Here is a 24,957-nt window from a genome sequence, read left to right on the forward strand (position 1 = left end):
AGCAAACTGAGGACCACAGCATTTATTTCTGTAACTTTGTTGCTGACATTAGTATGCATGTAAATATTTAATCTATTTATTCTTCTGTCAGTTGTTTTTTAACTGCTGTAGAGTTTTAGAATGTTATATATAGACTCCCCTTATTCAATCTCTTCAATAATTTGATTCTGGCCAATAATAAATCTATCCATCATAGCAAGCGGTGCTCTTATTATTCATACTGATATATATTTATTCAACACAAAATCCTATTTGCATAAACCCACTGAAGTCCTTGGTAATTTCCAATTGTTTATTAAGTTGTATTTTAAACTGACATCAAGCTTCAAATCATACTGAGTAAATTGTTGATGATATGACAATCATATTTTATTTTAAAGCCATGAATAGTATTATTTACTTTTCTGCTAAATGAACTCAGTTCCAGTGCAATTACAGGGTATTAAGTAAATGTTTTTGAAGTAAACTCTGTATTGGGAAAAAAAAAATCAAACTTTGATGTCAGTCAGGAGATTCAGATTATCCTCCTGGCCAAGCCACTTGTTACTCTGTAAATTTGGAAAATTTGCTTGGCTTTACATTGTCTGTCTCTTTGTCAATAAAATAAGTTAATAACTTATTCTTATTGCCCATTTTCTTGAACTCTGAAATTCTATGACATTAATTTGTGATTATTGTTTTACACTTATGGCAGTACATTGAACACATGAAAAAAATGCTAAGTGTATGCCATTTGCCCAATTTGATGCTTCAAAAACTTCACAATTGATGGGGTCAGTCTTATTTGGAAAAATGTACAGAGCTATAAGTGTGAAAACTCAGTGTCAATTTGAGTTTTTTGTTGCTGTTTCTCATAATTAGCTCATCTGTAAGATTTTATTTTTAATGTAATTTGTTCTAAATAATCTCATTTAAATTTAATCTTTCCGTTTTTTATTGAGTGTAGAGTTTCTCTAATTCTTCAGTGTTCTAATTGTTTATATTTTAGGTAGGCATGCTGATCATTCAGGATTTGGGAACTTTTCCTTTTGAAGTCAATGCTATAGGCATTTAGAATTAACGCATTTCAAAGCAAAGGGATTGGTTTTCCATTTGACATCTTATAACTATAGTTTTTTAAGAAATTTATGTCACTGTCCATAGGATTCTGCTCTCAGAAATGTCTCTTTTTCAGTGATTTCCAGAGTATATGCCAGCAAATGGAAAATATAATCTAATAAAAAGATACTTCCAGTGTCTTAGACAAAATATTTATTTTACTATTAATTTAATATTTTAATAATTATGTTATGATTATCTGGTACTAAAACATTAATTATGAATCAGCATTAGGTTCTAAAATAGAAGTCTGGGAAATAGAAAGTGGCCATATGTTCCTGAAAAACCAAATAGTAGGAGAATTCATCAATGAGGAATTTAGGATGTTCTGGGAAAAATAAACTCAAAGAACTGAAATTTGAGTGTATTTATTAAAGCTCTTATAAGTTTTCATATTAACAGATTAAAAAGAAAAGACCACACATATATTGCATGCACAAAAGTGAATATTGCACATGATTTTACATTTACAGTCCCTTGGTTTCCAGAAAGTTTTGAAGATTACCTCCCACAATGTTTTTTTTTAAGACTTTATTTATTTATAAGAGATACAGAGAGAGAGAGAGAGAGAGAGAGAGAGGCAGAGTGAATAGCAAGCTCCATGCAGGGAGCCTGATATGGGACTCGATCCTGGGACTCCAGGGTCATGCCCTGGGCTGAAGACAGGCGCTAAACCACTGAGCCATCCAGGGATGTCCCCTCCCACAATGTTTTGAAATTATGTTTGCTTTACTGAAGATTATATGCATTTTAAGAATTATTTTTCATATGTGTAATATTTCTTTCAATATTCAGTGCATTTCTAATTTTATGATTTGTTTGTGAATGACTCCTCCAACTTCACTATGGTCCTAGCCAATTAGAGTAATTCAAATATCTTCAACAGTATCCACTATCTGGGGATTACTTTATCTTAATTTTCTTTATTTTTCTGTTTCATTGTAAAGTTGATGCTATCACCTTATTGTGAGTTTTATTTCTATTTCTTTTAAACTCCAGTTCCTTTGTTATTTTGTGGGAGATTTTTTTGCTAATATCTCCCTATATAAGTAAATTAATAGCTGTTTGTATTAAAAGTTTATTTTTATTTTTTTTTTTTTTTTGTATTAAAAGTTTAGATTGAGAAAAGGGCCTAAAGGAATATATGTCTAGTTATCTGAAATTAATATCTATAAACAATATCCATCATCTGGATTGATAGCAGATTGAGGATTATATCACTTAAAAAGATGACTGACTTGACAAAACACATCTACAAAAGCCCCACATATACATAATTGTCAGAAACTAGATACACTCTTCCTCAGATTGAGAACAAAATAAGAATGCCCTCTCTCACAATTCCTATTTAACATTGTACTGGAAGACCTAGCTAGTGTAATCAGACAAGGGAAAGAAAAAGAATGTATTCAGGATGGAAAGGAAGAAATTTTTATTTGTAGATGGCATGGTTGGCTATGGAGAAAATTCAAAAAATTATGAGAAAAACAAAACAAAGGAATAAACAAAACTCCTGGAACTAATAAGTAAGTGTGAAATGTTACAGAACATAGTTAATATATAAAAGCCAATTTTTTCCTATATACCATCAGTAAACATTTTGAACTTAATTTTTTACAAAATGAAATAGCATCAAAAACATGTCCATTACTAACAACAATAAAGAAGGGAAAACTTAAGTATAAGACTAACAAAAGCACACAGGATTTCTATGCAAAAAACACTGATGAAAGAAGTTGGAGAAGATATAAACCCCATGTTCATGGTTTGGAGGACTCTGTCATTCAGATGTCAATTCTTTACCACTTGATCCATAGATTCAAAATAGTACAAATGAAAATCTCAGTAAGCTATTATTTATATCTATCAATAATTGACTCTAAAGTTTATGTGAAAAGACAAGATACCTAGAGTAGTCAATACAATAATGAAAAAGAACAAAAATGAAAGATTAACTTATTGCAAGATTTAGTTTAAAGCTATAAGAATACATGGCATTGATCAACAAATAGATGCATGGATCAATGGAAGGGAATAGAGAGCCTAGAAATAGAACTACAGTAATTTAGTCCTCTGTCTCTTCCAAAGGTGCAAAATAATTTCAAGAGAAAAAGAATAGTCTTTCCAACAAAAAGTGTTGAAATCATTAGATGTATACATGCAAAAAAAGAACCTAGAAACAAATTACACATTTCACAATAATCAACTCAAAATAGATCATACACCTAGATTATAAAATGCAAACTATAAAATACCTAGAAGAAAATATAGGCAAAAAATCTAGGTGAATATGGATTGGCAATGAACTTTTAGATGTAACACCAAAAGTATTATCCATGGAATAAAAACTGATAATGTAGACTATTAAAATCAAAGAGATCTCATCTGCCAAAGACATGGTTAAGATATATAAAATATAAGCCACAGACTGGACATAATATTTGCAAAGCACATTTCTGATAAAAGACTCATATTCAAACTATGGAAAAATCTTAAAACTCAACACTAAGAAAACAACCCATTACAATTAAAAAATGAACAAAATATCTGAATAGATAACTTATCCAAGAAAATATACAGATGGCAAGCACATGAAATTATGCTCAAATCATTTACATTAAGGAATCATAAAACAACAGTAAAATATACAATTATTAAAATGACTAATATCCAAAAAACAATACCAGTTGCTAGTGAGGCTGTGTAATAACAAAGTCTCATTTATTGCTGGTGGGAATGTAAAGTAACGGTCACTTTGGAGGACAGTTTGGCAGTTTCTTATGAAATTAAGCATACTTTCATCTGGCCCTGCAATCATGCTCATGGGTATTTACCAACTGATTTGAAAATTCATCTCCACAGAAAAATCTGCAAATGAATGTTTGTTTATGGCAGCTGTATTCAGAGTTGCCAACAATTGGAATCAGTCAGGATACCCTTTATTAGGATAAGCAAATTGGTATTTCCGTATAACAGAATACTGTTTAGCAATAAAAAGGAATGAGGTATCAAGGCATATAAAGACATGAGTGACTCTAAAGTACATGTTGATAAGTAAAAGAAATCAGACTGAAAAGACTATGAACCACATTATTCTATGTATATGATACTCTGCAAAAGACAAAATCATGCAGTAGGTAAACAGATCAACAATTCCCAGGGGATCACAGTGTGTGTAGGGAGGCATTGAATAGGTGGAACACAAGGCATTGTTAGGGCAGAGAAACTCTTCTCTAGGACATTGTAATCATGGATACAGAACACTATGCATTTGTCAAAACCTATTGAGCTTTGAAACATAAGAAAATTAACGCAATATAGGAAAACTTAAAAAACTTATTTAGAGATCAATGAAATACCAGGATGGAATGCAGAACGTTACTAAACTATCTATGTTACAGCCTCATTAAATGGAGTGTGAGGGAAAAGTGCTGACTTAAGTAACTTTGAAATGAGCACATACTGTGGACAAAGGGCAAAAAGAATCGTCCACAGGCAGTGTAGACTGGTTAATCAAATATTCTTCCATGGAAATAGAAGCTATCAGTTCTGAAACCACTGTATGTGTATACTCGAATAATTTTTAAAAATGAATAACATAAGAGCCACATTATGTGTAAGAACAGGAGCTGAAATAAGCAAGGGGCAGAAGCTAGAATGAGCCATATAGCAATGGGTTAGAACTGGAACATCAGTATGAACTCAAGTTTAGTTTAATAAAAATGGTTACAAATACAGATATTTTAGACATGTGTATGCACAGGTTAGTATACACACATATTTCTTTGATTTGCCCACTGAGAGGCCCAGGAGCAATCACATACCAGCCTCCATGAGCGCACTAGTGTCTATCTCTTGATTTTTAATATTATTCTCCAATAAAAGGAATAAGGATTCCATGGAGAAATGCTTGATTCTAGGAATGCAGTGGAAAACATGCAAATGAGTTTACACAGTCTTGTGCCAGGAAGTAAAGAGATGCTAAATACACACTGACACACATACACACACAGTGATATGTCAAAGGGACAAGAGTAAACTGAGTTTTCAACAGCTGAAGCTATAGCAGTTTGAGAAACAGAATATAGTAGTACTAGACTACAATCCAAAGTATACAGTAAATATGAATTCATACTGATTTTTTAAATAATTCTATAAATAGAATAGATAAATATGCTGTGCAGAAGTCCAAGTAATCTATGTAGATACTCTGGCTTCCATGAGATTGAGCATGTATAATTCCCTATTCTTTAAGTAAAAGCTATGTATAGTGAATGCTTTCCAAAGATTACGAAAATTTGGGGCAAAAAGAGTACTTCACCGTGGTGATCAAGGTGATTAATAACAATAATGAAAAGTAATAACACATACCCTTGCTGTGATACAAGAATGGCATTTTCTTCTGTAGTTGTCTTCCCAAAACCATGAGTAAGCATCATGCAAAATCCTAATTGAGGAGAATCCTACAGAATACCTAACCAGCACATGTCAGAACTGTCAAGGTCATTAAAAACATAAAAATCTGCAAAAAGTCTCACAGCCAAGAGTACCCTAAGGAGATATAACAACTAAATGTAATATATTTGTGATGAGATCCTGGACAAAAAAAGAAGCATAAAGGAAAATCTAATAGGATATAAATAAATATGAGCTTTAGTTAGTAATAGTATTTTGATTTATTCATTAATTGTAACATATACACCTTACCAATGAAAGATGTTACAAATAGAAGAAGCAGGGTATGGTATATGTTGAAATCTCTGTTCTATCTTCACAATTGTTTTGTAAATCTGAAACTATTCTATTTTTTTTTTAAATCTGAAACTATTCTAAAAGTAAATGTTAATAAAAATAAATATTAAGGGGCACCTGGGTGTCTTAATTGATTAAGCATCTGCCTTTGGCTCAAGTCATGATCCCAGGGTCCTGGGATCAAGCCCTTGGGCTTCTTGCTCAGCTGGGAGCCTGCTTCTCCCTTTCCTTCTTGGTCCCCCCTGCTTGTGCTCTCTGGCTCTTTCTCTCTGTCAAATAAGTAAATAATTAAAAATAAGTTTTAAGTGTGGCTGATATTTAAAATAGTATCATTATACAGCTGATGTCATAATTGAAATATTAAGAATAATATAACAGATTCATGTCTGCTGACGTGGAAAATCTAAAAATATATTATGAGGAAAAAGTAATTGACAAAAACATTGTGACTCATTTTATGCAAAAATGTAAACACACATATACATGGCACAAATATTTGGAAGATTAGCCCCATTGAAATGTTGTGACTTTAGCAAAAGCCCTGGCATTTAGGATTGTTGCAAACGGGTATATGTTGGCATTGATTTTTTTTTGTCTGCTCATGCTTCCCTTATTTGAATATTTTATAATAAGAATGTATTTGTAGATATTTGTAAATTACTTATGATTTAAACCCCTTGTATATACTTTAACATCTGTCTGCTACCAAGCCTACCTTGATCAATTATTCCCTTTTACTCCATAACATAAAGGTTTTTTCCCAGTATGTCCTCTGCTGAGCATATAAACAAGAATAAGTTTTTCCCAGGTTAAAAAGAAAAATAGGAAAACAATAGAAGAAGTGTACCTTTTGTCTATTAGTTACTCCATATCTCTTTTCTTTTGCTGCCAAAATTCCTGAAAGTGTTTTCCACCCTTGGTAGTTTCTACTATCCTCCGTGTTTTTCTCACTGTCAGCTCACTGCCTGATATTACTTCTACTAATTCTAATGATATGACAGCCTTCCTGATGGAAGGGCTATGACAAGGAGGCAGCAGCCCTGGGCTCTGCAGTTGGGACCTTACAAATCCTATTTTACTTTCCTAAACTTGCTTTCCACAGCTTTAAAAAGAGGGTTAAGACTATATCTTGATATGTCTTTTAAATAATACATTTCAATAAATATTGATCAGGAGATCTAGAAACAATACCCAGAATCTGAGCATTCTTTTCTTCACTATTATTGCTCTCACGCAAGCCACCCTCATCTTTCTTCTGGATTATTGCAGTTGACTACTACTAGCTCACTGGACCAACTAACCTCCCTGAGTCAGGTATCGCTGCCTCTGCCCTAACAACCCTTCAAATATCTCTTGATGCAAAATCCAGGGAGGAGCCATTAGGACCTAAATAAGAGTATGTCTCTTTTTTCAAAACTTGGCAGAGGTTCTTTTGTGCAAGAATGGGGGTTTAATGTAGTGTGAGTGTGTGTCTGTGTGTCATCAGCAGTGGGATGAAGAAGTATGTCAAATAAAAGAGAGGTGCCTGGGTAGCTCAGTTGATTAAGGCCAATTCAGGTCATTATCTCAGGATCCTGCTCTCAGGATCCTGAGTTGGAGCCCTGCATTGGGCTCTGCCCTGGGTGTGGAGCTTACTTAATATTTTCTCTCTCTCTCTCTCTCTGTTCTACCTCTCCTTTTCCCCAACCCTACCTCACACTTAGAAGCCAATAAAGGGTGTGTTATTAAGCACATTATTGCTGTGGGCAACTGGGGCTGATCCCACTGGTGAATGCTGAGAGACAGTGTGAACAGTGCCTCAAAGTACTTCCAACCAGGATTTAAGGAGCTGAGGATTTTGGCAGCAATATCCTATCAATTTTTAGTTCAGGATTGCTGGAAAAGGTGAAAGGAACACATAACCTTCCATCATGCCTCACCTGCTCTGCTCTTGAGCCTAGTAGATTAGCAGCTAAGGAAAGCATTCAGGTAAATGCATAGAAAGGAAACATACACAGGAGCAGTGTAGGTGGTGAGGGACAAAAAGATATGGATAGGTAGCTGATAGCATCTGCTAAAATTCTTTTCTCAATTATTTTCTGAATTTTATTTCCTTCCTAGTTCCATTGATTATTCAGAACCCTTCTGGAAATAGATGGCAAGCTCAAAGCAGGGAATTGAAAAGAGTTTAACAAAAAGACTATTTACAAGTATATGGACAATTTTTTTAAAATCCACAAGTTATAATAAAAATGCTAGTGGAGGGATCCCTGGGTGGCGCAGCGGTTTGGCGCTTGCCTTTGGCCCAGGGCGCGATCCTGGAGACCCGGGATCGAATCCCACATCGGGCTCCCGGTGCATGGAGCCTGCTTCTCCCTCTGCCTGTGTCTCTGCCTCTCTCTCTCTCTGTGACTATCATAAGTAAATAAAAAAATTTAAAAAAAAATGCTAGTGGATTAATTTCATTTCCATTGTCTGAAGGAGCCAGGGCAGGAGCAGATACTTGAAACCCACGATCTATAGCTTACTGCATAAGTAGAGAAAAACAAGTCACTGCCAAGCCCCACCCTAGTGGGGAAGGACCCTAAAAATATTACCTAGATGTTCTCTCCTTCCCTCTCTGATCTGCTTTTGCTTGTCAAACCAACAATAAGCCAGCAAACAATTGGGTCAAGCAGTGCCTGAGGTCAGTGGCCAGAGCACAAAGCACAGTGGGGATAATGGGAAGTAGATGCCCAGGAGTTGTTGGAGACTATCCAGTGTACCTGAATACAACGGAAGCTCCATGAATTTTTTCCAGTTTTATCGAGAAATGATTGACATATAATGTCATGTACATTTAAGGCATACAACCTGTTAATTTTTATAGAAATATATTGCAAGATGATTACCATCATAGCATTAGCAAGCACCTCCATCACATCCCATAATTATTATTTCTTTTTCCTTAACTTTTCAGATGATTATGGAAACTCCACAAGAAGCAGGTCAATAATAAACAAACACAATGACATAGGATGGAAATTCAATTATTTATTTTGAGATAGATTAAAACTAAAAACATATAATAAATGTATTTAAATGCAAAGAAAAACCCATTTATTTAATGGAAATATTAAAGAGGTAGGAGAAGCATAGTTCCAGAAATAAAACTATGCCTTCTTAGTGCTCTTACCCCAAGCCTCCATTCTGAAGTCTCTTCATTCTATGTGTATGCTCTAACCCTGGATTTGGGGCTAAGTTTTACCTCATGTCCAGATCCCAGTGCATGAGAATATGATAGAAAGCATATAATAAAGGGAGAAATACCAACAGCTAGAAGTGAATTAGAGAAGCCGCTAGGAGTAGTGAGTGGAAGTGAAACTCATCATTTTCTGTAGGTTTTCTTTTTCTGAAATTCAAAACAGTTGAGAGGAAAGCATGGATGAACACTGTGAAGCAACGGGCTATTTCAAAGGCCATCCTTTTTGGTGGTATCAGCATTAGTTACCTCAATATAATCACACATTCTGTTCTATGAATACTTTAAATTCTCTAAGATAAATCTGTGGAAAACATAAAATGGATTCTTCACTCTGATTTTTTATCTCGAATGTGACATTCTTTCAACTCTTCAAACTGTTACTAGAATCTAAATGCACAACCTGTTTGGTAGAAAACTAATAAAATCTGGATCATCTGAATTGTTTTCCCTATCTTTCTGTTTTTTGCAAAGTTGTATGAATTATATTTCTATAATTGAACATGCTCATTAATAGAATATTTTTCTTTTAAAAAACTGCAAAACAACGTGCTCTGATGTGTAATATCATAAAACTTTGCTCTTAGGTTTAGCTCTTTTCATTTCTCCAACCTGACGTGTTTATCTTGCATGCATCCTTCATGACTGTCACGATCTTTCTTGTCTGTGTAGGCATTATTCACTAGATAGGGACCTTCTTGGGGGAAAATAATTATTCATAAGTATATCAGTTAGCTTCTAGCATCCCACAATAGGTAAGCATTCTATATGTTGTGTGAAATTGACAGTCTCATAAACCATACAATTATTCACTCATTTGGCAATATTTAAAGTTTATTAAAACTACTAAGTGCAGGATATAATACAATGAAAGAGGTACAATCTTATATAAAGTGTTTGGGAGTATATATGTTTGGAATTTAGAGTTTTTAATTTTGGGGGAGTCGATTTTAAAATGATAATGTTGGGGATCCCTAGGTGGCTCAGTGATTTAGCACCTACCTTTGGCCCAGGGCGTGGTCCTGGAGTCCTGGGATCAAGTCCCGCATCGGGCTCCCTGTATGGAGCCTGCTTCTTTCTCTGCCTGTGTCTCTTCCTCATTCTCTCTCTCTCTCTCTCTCTCTCTCTCTCTCTGTGTGTGTGTGTGTGTCTCATGAGTAAATAAATAAAATCTTTAAAAAATAATAAAATAAAATGATAATGTCATGCCTATGATATTTTCAAGTCACATTTTTAAGCTCTAGATAGCACCAGCTTTGAACTCACATCTGCCAAGCTGAGGTTTTTCCACTAAATGAGTTTAGGCCAGGTCAAGTTTTGGTGACAAATAAAATTATTTTAAAAATCTGATTTTAAGAGTTGGTATTGTGGACTATGCTGCAGATTGTGAGACAGTGGGGGAATAGGACTTTTTTAAAAATACATTTACTTATTTCTTGAGAAAAGGAGAGAGGTAATATGTGAGCAGTAGGAGGGGCAAAGGGAGAGGACAAGTATGCTCCACGCTGAGCACAGAGCTCAACTTAGGGCTCAATCCCATGACCCTGAAATCATGACCTTGGCCAAAATCAAGAGTTGGTCACTTAACCAACTGAGCCACCCAGGTACCCATATGACGTTTATAAAAGACCTTAAGTTCTTATCTGAGAAATAAAACAAATCGTTAACAGGAAGCAGGAGATGTTTCATGTTGACCTAGGGTCACAAATTAAGCAAAGGAAGGAGAAGCAATAGAATCAATATCTACTGTGGAAGATATGTGCAGGTTTCAGTAAATAAGGAGGGAGAGGAGGGACAAGTATTGCAAGGGTAAAAAGGCATAAAGAAGTAAAGAAGTGAGAAAAATACTTCAGGAAAGACAAAAAAGCCCAGAGGACCAGAGGTATAGATCTTGGTAAAGGATCAACAGGTGGTAAATATGTCACAGTTAAATTATAGAGGACTTATGTTTGTTCTCACTTTTTTTTTTTCTTTTTAGCTTTCTCTCACCTCTTCCAAGAGCACTAGGTTCACTATGAGTTATGCTGGCACTATTGATGACTCCCAAGTTATTAACTCTTTTTTTAAAATTTTTTTAAATTCCAAGCATAGTTAACATAATGTTATATTGGTTTCAGGTGTACATTATAGTGATTCAACACTTCCATACTTTACTCAGTGCTCATCATGATAAGTGTCCTCCTTAATCCCCATCACCTATTTAACCCATCCCTCCACCTACCTCCCCTCTGGTAACCACCAGTTTGTTGGCTATTGTCATTATACTTTAGATCTATCCATACTGTTGCAAGTGGTAAGATTCCATTCTTTTTATGGCTGAATAATATTCCATTGTATATATTTACTACAGTTTCTTTGTCCATTGGTCCACAGACTCACATTTGGGCTGTTTCCATAATTTGACTATTGTAAATAACACTACTATAAACATAGGAGTGCATATATCCCTCTGAACTAGTGTTTTTGTATTTTGGTGGTAAATACCAGGTAGAGCAATTACTGGATTTTAGGGGAGTTCCATTTTTAATTTTTTGAGGAAACTCCATTCTGTTTTTCACACTAGCTGAAACACTTTGCCTTTCTATTCACAGTATACGAGGGTTCGTTTTCGTCCACATCCTTGTCAATGCTTGTTTTTTCTTGTTTTTTATTTTAGCAGATCTGACAGGTATGAGGTTATATCATTGTAGACTTGATTTGCATTTCTATGAAGATGATTAATATTGGGCATCTTTTAATGTGTCTGCTGACTATCCAAGTTCTTCTTTTAGTATTTTCTTGAGGATTTTTGCATCTATGTTCATATATATTGGCCTGTAGTTCCCTTCTTTTGTGGTGTCTTTTGTTTTTTAAGATTTTATTTATTTATTCATGAGAGACACACACAGAGAGAGAGAGAGAGAGAGAGAGAGAGAGAGAGGAGCAGGCAGCGGGAGAAGCAGGCTCTATGTAAGCAGCCTGACATGGGACTCAATCCCAGATCTCCAGGATCACACCCTGGGCTGAAGGCAGCGCTAAACCGCTGAGCCATCCGGGCTGCCCTATTGTGGTATCTTTATCTGGATCTGGTATCAGGGTAAAACTAGCCTTATAGAAAGAATTTGGAAGTTTTCCTTCCTCTTCTATTTTTTTTTTTTTTTTTTGGAGTAACTTAAGAAGTACAGCATTTGCTGTATCCCCAAAATTTGGATCATTGTGTTTCTGTTTTCTTTTGTTTCTATGTAATTTTTTAAATTTCTTCTTGATTTCTTGGTTCATTATTTAGTAGCATGATTTTTATCCATACATTTGTGGTCTTTCCAGATTTTTTCTTGTGGTTGATTTCTAATTTCACAATGTGGTCACAAAAGATGCATACTATGACTTCAACCTTTTTGAATTTGTTGAGACTTGTTTTATGGCCTAATATGTGATCTAAACTGGAGAATGTTCTGTGTGCACTTGAAAAAAAATGTGTATTCTGCTCTTTTAGGATAGAATGTTTTGAATATACCTGTTAGATCCATCTGGTCAGGGTGCCCATTCAAAGACATTGTTTCCTTGTAGATTTTCTGTTTGAATAATCTGTCCATTGATGTAAATGGAGGTTAAAGTCCTCTACTCTTATGGTATTACTACCAGTTACTTCCTTTATGCTTGTTAATAACTGTTTTTATTTATTTGGGTGTCTCTGTGTTGGGTGCATAAATATTTACAATTGTTGTATCTTTTTTTTTTTTTTTTGGATTACTACCTTTATTAAATAATGTCATTTGTCTCTTGTTATATTCTTTTCTTTAATGTCTATTTTGTCTGATATAAATATTACTACCCTGGCTTTCTTTTGGCATCTGTTTGCATAATAAATGTTTTACCATCCTCTCGCTTTCAACCTGCAGGTGTCTTTAGGTCTGAAATGAGTCTCCTGTAGGCTGCATATAGATGGGTCTTATTTTTTTATCCACTCTGTCACTCTATGGCTTTTGATTGGAGCATTTAGTCCACTTATATCCAAAGCAATTATTGATAGGTATGTACTTATTGCCATTTTGTTACTTGTTTTGTGGTTGTTTTTGTAGTTTTTCTTTGATCCATTTCTTGCTATTTTTCATGGTTTGCTGGCCTTGTTTAGTGATACACTTGGATTTCTTTCTGTTTATTCTTTGTATGTCTATTACTAATTTTTGATTTGTGTTTAACATCAAGTTTGTAAATAGCATATTTATGTGTAATACTCTATATTAAGTTGATGGTCACTTAAATTTGAAACCATTCTTTACTCCTCTGCCCCTCTTCCAAGTTTTAGGTATATGGTATTATATTTTACACCCTTTTTAAAATTAATACCTTGACTGATTTTTACAGAAATACTTGTTTTTAGGGCTCTCATATTTTTTCTTTTAAATTCTCATACTCTTACTTATGGTCTCTCTTTTCTGCTCAAAGAGTCTCCTTTATATATCTTGTCAGGTTGTTTTAGTAGCCATGAACTCCTTTAACTTCTCTTTTCCTGAAAAAAAATGTTTATCTCTCCTCTATTCTGAATGATAGTCTTGCTGGATTAAGTATTTTTGGCTGCAGATTTTTCCCTTTCAGTGCTTTGAATTTATCAGACCACTCCCTTCTGACCTATAAATTTCTGCTGAAAAATCCACTGATAGGAGTGTGGGGTTTCCCTTATATAGTACTGTCTTATTTTGATTCTTTAATTATTTTTTTCTTTATCACTACTTTTTGCCACTTTAGTTACTTTGTGTTTTGGTGTGGATTTCCTTGGGTCGATTTGTATAGAGGACCTATGTGCTTCCTGAATCTGGATATCTATTTTCTTCCCCCCAGATTAGGGAAATTTTCATCTATTATTTCTCCAAATAATGTTTCTGTCCCCTTTTCTCTCTCTTTTTATTCTGGGATCTCTATAATAACAATGTTAGTTATTCTTGATGGAATCACTGAGTTGCCTAAAAGTATTCTCAATTTACATAATTATTTTTCTCTCATTTGCTCAGCTTGATTACTTTCCATTACTCTGTCTTCTGGCCATTAATACATTCCTCTACTTCCTCTAGCCTACAATTTATTTCAACAAATGTATTTTTAATTTCATTTCTTTGGTGCTCTTCATCTTTGATTCCTTTTTATCTCGTTGTTAAAGGTCTCACTGATGTCCTCCACTCTTTTCTCAAGTCCAGTGAGTATCTTTATGATAATTACTTTAAATTACCTATCAGGCATATTGCTTATATCTATTTCACATAGGTCTCTTGCTGTGGTTTGGTCCTATTCTTTCATTTAGGACATATTCCTCTGTCTCTTCATTTTATCTAACTCTATATCTGTTTCTCTGTGTTAGGAAGTCAGCTATGTTTCCTGCATTTGAAGGTAATGGCCTAACAAAGAAAAGGTCCTGTAGTGCCCTGCAATGCAGTGTCCCCACTTCCCTAGCACCTGATGCTTCAGGAAGCATCTCGTATGTGTGTTTTGTGTCCACTGCTGTTGAGTCCTGGTATCTTTTTCCTTCACTCCAGTTGTTTGCTGAGGTTCTCTTTGCCTATTGTGGGCAATGTTTCATCCCCACTCATGTGGGGCATGTTTTAGCAAGGTGTGTGCTGATCTGCTTACAAAATGAGACTGGCTGCTACCAAAACTGAGGCCCCAAAAAAACACGCAAGTCAGGAGAAGAGGTGTTGGCAGAGTTTGTGCTGGTCCTCCGCATTTCAGGGACTGAGGCAAGTGTGACTGGGAAGAGACCATCTGCCTAAGTGTGAGGGGATAGGGCTTGCTGCAAACAAGTTGAGTAGTGAATATAGGTGCTATGCTGGTTCCTGCAGGTGGCCATGTGTTTATGCTGGGGAGTGGAGGAGGGAAATGGCACATGCCAGCTCTTTTGTTCCCAGAGGGGTCTTCATGTGATCCTTGCCTCTCTGGCACACTCTGAGATGAGTAAATTACTCTCAATCTCCTATTCCCCAGGCATTTTGCAAACTGGTGGTTCTATGCTATATCAGCATAGGCTGTTTGTGGTGCTGTTTCTTTAAGGACAGGGACTCAGTAACTAATGCCCTCCAGGATCTCCCAAAATCAAGCCCACTGATTTTTAAAATTCCAGGCTTTGAGTCCTGCTGATTGTAAAAGCTCATGAAATTTGGCCCCTCTTGCTTTCAAAGCCAATTATGGGTATTTATCTTTCCCATGCAGGATCCCTGATGTGATAGTCTCTTATCATTCTTCTCCTCAACCCTGGATCCCTCCTGACCCCAGGCAGGCAGGCAAGATCCATTTTGCTCCAAAACCACATCTCCACTCTTCCTGATTTCTTATGTGTGGCCTTTCTCTACTTATAGTTGTGGAGTTTGTTCTCCTAGTCTTTGGGTCATTTTTCAAATTATTTATGCTGATGTGAGTGTTATTTAGTTGTTCCTCTGGGACAAGGACAGCTCAGGATCCTCCCACTCTGCCATCTGCCCTGCTTCTTCTCTTCCAAATTTCCAATTTTAGACAGACCATTCCTAAGAATAAGTGATCCATATTTCCCGCTGTTTACTGGACCTATCCACCTGTGTATCCCAAAGATGTCTTAAATTTGATTTTTCCAAAACCTAATTCATCATTAATTAAATAATTATTAGCCAATGTCCATTGAAGGCTTACTGGTAAAAGTTGTATCCCTGACCATTCTTATAGACTTGTGGGGAAGCAGACCTTATTCAGGTCATTGCACTGAGGAAGTAAAATTATAAATGGAGGGTGATCTAAAAGAAATAATGTCATTCTGAGAAAGTGTGCAGGAAGAAGGCCACTGTTCATTTTGTGGGGCTGATATTCCCTGAGGAAATGATCTCTGAGATAAGGTTGAAGAGTAAAGGAAGGTTGTATCAGTTGAGGAGAAGCATGCCAAGTCCCTGAGGCAAGGCAGAAGGAGAGGCACTGGAAATATTAAAAGTAATATTGACAGAAAATGAAGGTGCTAAATCACTGAGCCACCCGGGCTGCCCCCCTTTCTTCTTTTAGCAGGATGGTCTTTAACCTCTACGTGTTTGAATTTCTTCCAAATTTTGTCCTGTGATTGAGTTCAAGTTTCAGAGCATCATGGTCTGAAAATATGCAGAGGACAATTCCAATCTTTTGGTATCATTTCAGACCTGATTTGTGACCTAGTATGTGGTCTATTCTGGAGAAAGTTCCATGTGCACTCGAGAAGAATGTGTATTCAGTTGTGTTTGCATGTAAAGTTCTTTAAATATCTGTGAAATTCATCTTGTCTAGTGTATCATTTAAAGCTCTTCTTTCTTTCGAGATGTTGTACTTAGAATATCTGTCATTTACAGAAAGTGCCGTGTTGAAGTCTCCTACTATTAGTGTATTATTATCTAAGTATGTCTTTACTCTGGTTATTAATTGATTGATATACTTGGCAGTGCCCACATTAGGGGCATAAATATTCTGATTGTTAGGTCCTCTTGTTGGATAGACCCTTTAAGTATGATATAGTGTCCTTCTTCATCCGTTACTACAGTCTTTGAGATAAACTTTAATTTATCTGATATGAAGATTGCTACCCCTGCTTTCTTTTGAGGATCATTTGAATGGTAAGTGGTTCTCCAACCTTTCATTTTCAGGCTAGAGGTGTCCTTAGGTCTAAAATGAGTCTCTTGTAGACAGCAATTAGATGGGTCTTGCTTTTTTATCCAGTCAGAAACCCTGCATCTTTTGATGGGATTGTTAAGCCCATTCACATTCAGAGTTACTAGTGAAAGATATGAATTTAGTGTCATCATAACACTAACTATTCAGTACTATTAACATAACATAACTATTCAGTCCCTGTTTTGTGGTTTATTTCTTTGGGCTTCCTCTTTCTTTTACAGAGTCCCCCTTAATATTTCTTGCAGAGCTGGTTTGGTGGTCACATATTCTTTCAGTTTCTGCCTATCTTGGAAGTTCTTTATGTCTCCTTCTATTCTGACTGAGATCCTTGCTGGATAGAGTATTCTTGGCTACATGTTCTTCTCACTTAGGACCCTGAATATATCCTGCCAGCCCTTTCTGGCCTGTCAGGTCTCTGTGCAGAGGTCTGCTGTTAATCTAGTATTTCTCTCCATATTAGCTAGGGATTTCTTGTCTCTTGCTGCTTTATGTATTTTCTCTTTATCTTTGGCATTTGCAAGTTTCACTATTAAATGTCGAGGTGTTGAATGGTTTTTATTGATTTTAGGGGGGGAATCTCTCTATCTCCTGAATCTGAATGCCTGTTTCCCTCCCCAAGTTAGGGAAGTTCTCAGCAATGATTTGTTCAAATATGCTTTCTGGTCCTCTGTTCCTTTCAGCACCCTCTGGAACCCCAGTTAAATGTAGATTTTTCCTTCTGAGGCTGTCATTTATTTCCCTTAACCTTTACTCATGATCTTTTCATTGTTTTTCTCTTTTTTCTTCAGCTTCCTTCCTTGCCATCAACTTGTCTCCTCTGTCACTTACTCTTTCTTCTACCTCATTAACCCTGGTCGTTAGGACCTCCAGTTTGGATTGCGTCTCATTTAATTGATTTTTAATTTTGGCCTGATTAGATCTAAATTCTGCAGTCATGAAGTTTCTTGAATCCCTTATGCTTTTTTTCCAGAGCCACCAGTAGCTTTATAATTGTGCTTCTGAATTGGTTTTCTGACATCGAATTGTAATCTAAATTCTGTAACTCTGTGGCAGAGAGTACTGTTTCTGATTCTTTCTTTTGTGGGGAGTTCTTCTTTCTAGTCATTTTGCTCGATGCAGAGTGGCTAAAAACGAGTTGTGCTTGTTACAAGCGCAAACTCTTCTCTCTGTAGCATTCCAGCTGTTCTCTCTTTAAATCTCAGGTCAGATTTGTAGGTTTTCAGGATGATTAGAAAGTTATCTAGGTAATTTTGTGGGTAGAGTTGACTTGGGGACCCTACTCCTCCTCCGCCATCTTGCCCCCACCCCCTCTGGTTTGTTCATTTCTTATGATTAAATGTATTTTATTCATTTGGGGAATTGTATAGGAGTCTTTGTATAGATATACCACAATTTATTTACTTTCTTGATGAGAGACAATTTCAATGTTTCTCTTTTTGTAATGATTGCAAGTCATGCCATTCAGAACATTCTTAAATACTTTGAAACATATTGGCATGCATTTTTCCAAGAATAAATACCAAGAAGTATACATAAACATATATACAAGTATATTTAAACCAATGTACATGTAATAATAATGTAAAATTATACACTTTCATATCTTTTTCCGTGTATTTTTTTTTAATTTTTAAAGATTTTATTTATTTATTCACAAGAGACACAGGGGAGAGAGAGAGAGAGAGGCCGAGACACAGGCAGAGGGAGAAGCAGGCTCCATGAAGGGAGCCCGACATGGAACTCGATCCGGGGACTCCAGGTTCACGCCCTGGGCCGAAGGCAGGAGCTAAACCACTGAGCCACCCAGGGATCCCCTGTATTCTATTTTTCATTTTTATTCTGTCATTGCATCATTATAGATTATTCCTCCCTCTCTATCTTCAGTTAATTATCTCTTCTGCAACTTTTCAATTGAGTTTTTAATTTAGGCTGTTTTAGTTGTTGTATTGTTTTAGTTCCAGAATTTCTACTAGCTTCTTTTTTTAGTTAAAAAAAGGATAGATCTGACCAAAACATTTCTGTTTTTTGTTTGTTTGTTTGTTTTTAAGATTTTGTTTGTTCATAAGAGACACACACAGGGAAAGAGGCAGAGACATAGGCAGAGGGAGAAGCGGGCTACCTCTTCTTGATTTGATGCAAGACTTGATCCCAGGACCCCAGGATCATGACCTGAACCAAAGGCAACTAATCAACCACTGAGCCATCGAGGCATCCCATGCCCAACACATTTCTTTTTTCTTTTTTTTTAAGATTTATTTATTCATTTATCAGAGAGAGAGAGAGAGACAGAGACAGAGACAGAGACACAGGGAGAGGGAGAAGCAGGCTCCATGCCGGGAGCCTGACGTGGGACTCGATCCCGGGACTCCAGGATCGTGCCCTGGGCCAAAGGCAGGCGCTAAACCACCGAGCCACCCAGGGATTCCCCCACCCCAACACATTTCTTAAATGAGTAGTCTATATTTGTCTAATAAAACCATTTGCTGTGATGGAAACATTCTGTAAATCAGTATTGCACAATATGTTATTAACTAGTTACATATAACTATTAAGATTTTAAAATGTGGCTAACAAAGCTGAAGGATTGAATTTTTATTTTTTATGTAATTTTAATTATTTAAAATTTAAAGTAAAGAAGCCACATTTCTCTAATAACTTCCATATTGGACAGCAAAGGTCTATATGTTGTGATTCTCTCATGAATATATACCTTTAACAACCAGTTATACTTTTTAATTATTTTTTAAAAGATTTTATTTATTTATTCATGAGAGACACAGGGAGAGAAGCAGAGACATAGAAAAAGGGAGAAGCAGGCTCCCTACACTGATGCAGGGCTTGATCCCAGACCTGGGATCATGACCTGAGCTCAAGGCAGATGCTCAAACACTGAGCCATCCAGGCATCCCAACCAACCAGTTATACTTTAAAAAAAAATCCTAACATTCTCCATCTGAAAATTTTGAAAAATACAGACAGTTAAAATTATTTAAGTAAGATTCACTCATCAGCATTCACATTTTGGTATAATTATATATATACATATGTGGATTTTTGTGTCTAAGGTTTTATATTTATACACACACACACATATATATAACACACACACACACATATATATATATACATACATACATCCAATATAAATAAAATAAACTTTTTCAATGTTGTAATATGTAGTTTCTTAGCATTCACTTTTTACATAATATTTATCAAATAATTTTGTCATTACATAATCTCCAAAGTCATAGCCTATAATGATTTTGTAAGATTTCATCTTTTGTTTGTCATTAATTTAAACATTTTGAGGTACTATGCTCTTTGTCAGAAGTCTTCCACTTTCAGTTGCCTTCTAAGCAACCCCATGTTCCAGAATTTATCATTTATCCACCCACCCAGCCAACCAAAATTTATTAAATGCCTGCAGGAAGCTCTCCTTTTTACACTGTCATTGAGCTCTTGGAGTTACTTGGCCCTCACTTGCAGAGGGCAGGACATGCCTGGGATTTTCCTCCCCCATAAGGCTTCCACCAACTAATGACTAAAAGATTGTAGGAATGACGAAGTTCCAGATTCATTACCTGGATCTTAATAGGTTTGAGACTTATATTTCTAAATCTGAATACTGTCAAGTTTCTCTATAGTACAGGCTGAAGCTTATTCCGTCCAGGCTTTTCTTATTGAGATTACACCCTTGCCTGGCCTCCTGTCCCTCTTGGTTCTGCTTCAACCAGTGTCTTATCCAGCTACCTTGGGAGTATTTCATTAATGAATAACTTGCACAGAGATTGTCCTCTTCGGCCCTACTTCTGGAAAATCCTTGGTAGGACACTTTTATTCAAACCAGAGACATGATCATGACTTTAAAGGAGCTTACACCAAGTAGAAAAACAGGTATATAAACTAGCAATTTCAACTTTAATTTGATATCTGCCATAGTGGGTAGCATGTTCAAAGTCCAGTAAGATGAGGAGAAATATCTATCTCAGATTAAATAAGTCAGACTGGAAAGTCTACATCCTGAAAGTAATGAATGACCTGAAATCCAAAGAAGTAAGACTTTTTTTTTTTTTTCAGCAGAAAGCAAAGAGAAACTATTCAGAAGGAAAAGTATAGGTAAAAATATCATGATATTAGAACATGACATTTTTCAAGAATTATAAATAGTTTAAATTTTTTATTTATTATCAAAGGACAATATATGACAGGGGAAAAATGGAGGAGTTGGTGTGGCAGGTGATTAAAATGGCAGCAGTCTGGACTCAAAGTATTCATAGAGTACTTTCATAGGTGTTCATCTGTTTTATCTATTGAAGATGGTAATAAATGAAGAAATCAGGAAAGTGATGCCAATAGACTTAGAGTTTTAACTATTGCTCTGGCAGCATTATGAAGGATGGGAAGTGTGGAGATTTTAAAGTTGTCTGCAGATCTAGTGCAGAGAAAGGATTATCAGAAATTGAATTCCATGGTAAGTAAGAAATGCTGAAAAAAGATGATAATGAGAGATAATAAAAGGAAGGAGTGGCAATACTTAGTAATTCATTAAGTCTAAGGATAGATAAAGAATATTACAGTCTTGGACCCCTCCTAGTAACCAAATCCAATGGACATTATTTAGTTATTAGCTTAATATAATGTAGCATTTCCCTTTCTTCTACATGTTCTTATTCAACTATTTTGCTAGATCTTCTGTATTTTCCAAATTCTCTATATTGGCAATCTGCCATATATTCACTGTTTAATTAGAATAGACAGCAAAATGGAATCATAACATACACACTACTTGCTAAGAAATTGTTAGGCTAAGATGAATACCCACCATTTGCTTCAACATGGATTTAACTGAGGGTATTATGCTGAGTAAAATAAATCAATCAGAGAAGGGCAATCATCATATGGTTTCACTCATATGTGGAATATAAGAAATAGTGAAAGAGATTATAAGGAAAAGGAGGAGAATTGAGTGGGAAAAAATTAGAGAGGGAGACAAATCATGAGAGACTCCTAACTCAGGGAAACAAAGGGTTGCACAAGTGGAGGTTGGTGGGGAGATGGGGTAGCTGGGTGATGGACACTGAGGATGAGCACTATATGTTGGCAAACTGAATTTAAATAAAACAAACAAAAAAGAATTGTTAGGATAATCACATAAAAGGATTACAAATAATATTTATATGGAAAATGTGTATGTCCAATCTCACACATAACTAAAGAAATTTCAATTTAATATCAGATTGGCAAAAATTTTAAGTATAAAATACCAATTTGGGGAGGTATGGAGGAAAGCAACATGCTAATGCACTACTGGTAGAGCATAATAGGCAAAATTTCTGGAGGGCAGTTGAACAAATCTCTGGACAATTAAGTTGCTCATTGCTTTGATCCAGCAATGGTATTGTTAATAATATGAAATGAAAAGCAATTTAGATAAATATATGAAGATGCTTATTATGTTATATTTGTAATACCAAAAAACAATGAAAATTATTTAGAAGTCTATTATTAAGAACTAATTAAGTGCATTATAAAATGACCATTCCATAGAACGTTATTCAAATGTTATACAGAATGCATTGATATGAAAATGACCCATATATAAATGACCCATATATATCTGTTTGCAAAAGGTGGAAATGGGTTTGTGGCATATAATCTCATCACCACATAATAATATACATACATTAAAAATTTCTGAAAAGACACACCAGAAAGTACACAAATGGGGCTTGCAAATGATGTATCATCGCTATTGTCATGCTTTTTCCCCCATGACAAATAGTAGTTTGGCTTTAAAATGAATAAAAAGAAAGAGCCAATGACTAGATAATGCAGGGAAGCAGCTTAGTTTTTTTGTCTGAACAGAAGAGATGAGGTGAAATTTTATATATAATTTTCTTGAAATTAAATAAAAATGAAATCCTCATAGGAACATCTTAGGATAGTGGGAAGGTCATTTACAGATAGGGAAATAGAGGCTAATTACACACTTCATGAGTATCTAATGAAGGACAAGAATTTAGAACTCCTGCCCCCTTGCAAGTGTTTTCTCCATTATTTTAAGCAATAGTATATCTATAACAAGAAAATTATATTAACTAAGATGCAAAGGTTCTCAGCCTTTATTTTCACCTCCTCTGAATATATGGAATTGATTATAAGTTCATAAATAGATTTACAAATTTTCAAGGGTAGACTCTGAGACACTAAAGTTTCAGTGTATACTGACTCAGAATATCCAATTCACTACCATTACTCTACAAGGATGCTTTCAAAAGCAATAAGAAATATGGCTCAACTTATATCCCTAACTTGAAAGAAGAGATATTGGAGAATTAGAGGCAAATAAACTATGTAGTAGCACCTAAAAATTAGAATGTACTAAATACCTTACTTATTTCACACACAAGCTGACATGTCTCCAATAATTATTCTCTTAAGCACAGTTTAAATGACCTATTAGCACATATTATCCAGAGCAGCACCAATTGATTCATTTGTTGCTATAAAATATACATGCCCATTCACATAAAATTTCAAGTATCACTCTATGGAAAATGAGAAGTTAGTCGCTAAGAATGTGAGTGAAGAGACTATTATGTATTTTCCTTCATTAGAATTGCTTTTTATTGAAAGTATTAATGAGTCACTAACAGAAAATATATTTAATCATTTTACCCAACTACATCTAGGAAATTACAAGTATATTTCATTATTTTAGGACAATAGAGATAGATTTTTCTTTTGTGATATTCAATATATTAAAAATTAATTTTTCTAGTTTTGTTCAAGATACTTCTTCCAATGTTTCATTCAAATTGTCATGGACTTTTTATACATATAGTTTTACATGTACATTTGCCAAATTCAGTATTACTAATTTAATAAGGTGAAGAAATAAAATGAAAAAAAAAAGTTGGTGAATATTTAAAGATAAAATGTAATAGTATGTCAATGTTTCTTTTTGCTTTTATAATGCAGTTATGATTTGTTCTAACTTAAAACATACTAACAATTAAAATTTTTTTAATTAAAATTCTATATTACATTTAATCATTATCTTTGTACACATACCTATTTCTACATTCTAATCCCAGTTAGTAAATTGATATGTAAATATATTTTGCAAGATAGATGATCTTAGAAGATTAAGCATAATGAAGTTGTGAGTACTAAATTAAAATTTCTATTTACCATGCTAGAAAGCACTTTTAATGTAATTTAAAGTGTAGATATTAGTGTTCAGCACTTAAGATTTATCATTAGGTGTTTGGACTGAAATCTCTAAGTATATAGAAGAGGTATATCTATTTGTTAAGTTCCCAACACTAAACATGCTATGGGAATGTAGGATTTTACAAGGAGATTAGCATAATTCAATGGTTAATAACAAATATTTAACAGAGGAGCTATATTATGGACTTTATATTTCCTTCCTCTTTGCTCCAGGATGAGATCTCATTTGTCACTCCTTAGCATTAGGACCCCAAGAATTCTTTAATGGGAAAATTGTTGCCCTGTACTATACACATTTTAACATTATTGGCAGCATTATGCTTAATTTTTGATAAGTGGTAATAGAATTTTATAAAATAGTCATTAAAAAAGGTACTTTAGTCCAAATTTTGCCTGAGATTAGTTGAAAGGAAGTACATTTCTGATCTACTTTTTCAGTTTTTTAGGATTCGGGATCTTAAACAGAAATATATACATGTATATGTTTATTTGTGTATCTGGGTAGGCACAAATGTACTGTGCTCATAAGAAGCTATTTAAAAAGAGAGAATAGATGCATTCTACAGAGGAAGAAAACTTGGGGGGGTTGTTAATAATGTAGAGCTCTTGAAAAAAAAGGCCACAATTGGGACCAGAAGCACTTAGTTTTCCTTTAAAAATAAGACAGAAACACAAAGATACAGAAAAATAGAGAAAAATCAAACCATAAAGATAGCACCTGGAGACTAAAAGAATAGGAGTTTTTCCTCTTTCCCTTCATGGGTTATGAAGGTTACAAAAGGAGGATTTCCACGTAATCAAGAGAGCGCAGTCCCTAGGAAAGGACATGCTGGTTCTACTAGAGAGCTACAAGAAATCTGTACTCAGCAAGAGTGCTGTCACTGATGCCTTGGAGGAGATGCCCTAAGACACATGCCCATTGCTGATGAAGTGAACAGGCATTTGTTTTACCATGGGACATGTTTGATTTTTGATCGCATGTAAAAAGAATAGATATTTTATTGTGATAATTCCAAACTATGATT

The 24,957-nt window shown here is 35.0% G+C and overlaps 1 protein-coding gene across 5 annotated transcripts in view; it reads left to right on the plus strand.

Moving 5' to 3' along the window:
* GPC5 (glypican 5) overlaps nt 1–24,957 on the plus strand; it is a 1,340,252-nt gene that overhangs the window by 1,118,776 nt on the left and 196,519 nt on the right. The window lies entirely within an intron of this gene.

Source organism: Vulpes vulpes, chromosome 6 (assembly GCF_048418805.1).
Source record: "Vulpes vulpes isolate BD-2025 chromosome 6, VulVul3, whole genome shotgun sequence".
Taxonomy (NCBI): domain Eukaryota; kingdom Metazoa; phylum Chordata; class Mammalia; order Carnivora; family Canidae; genus Vulpes; species Vulpes vulpes.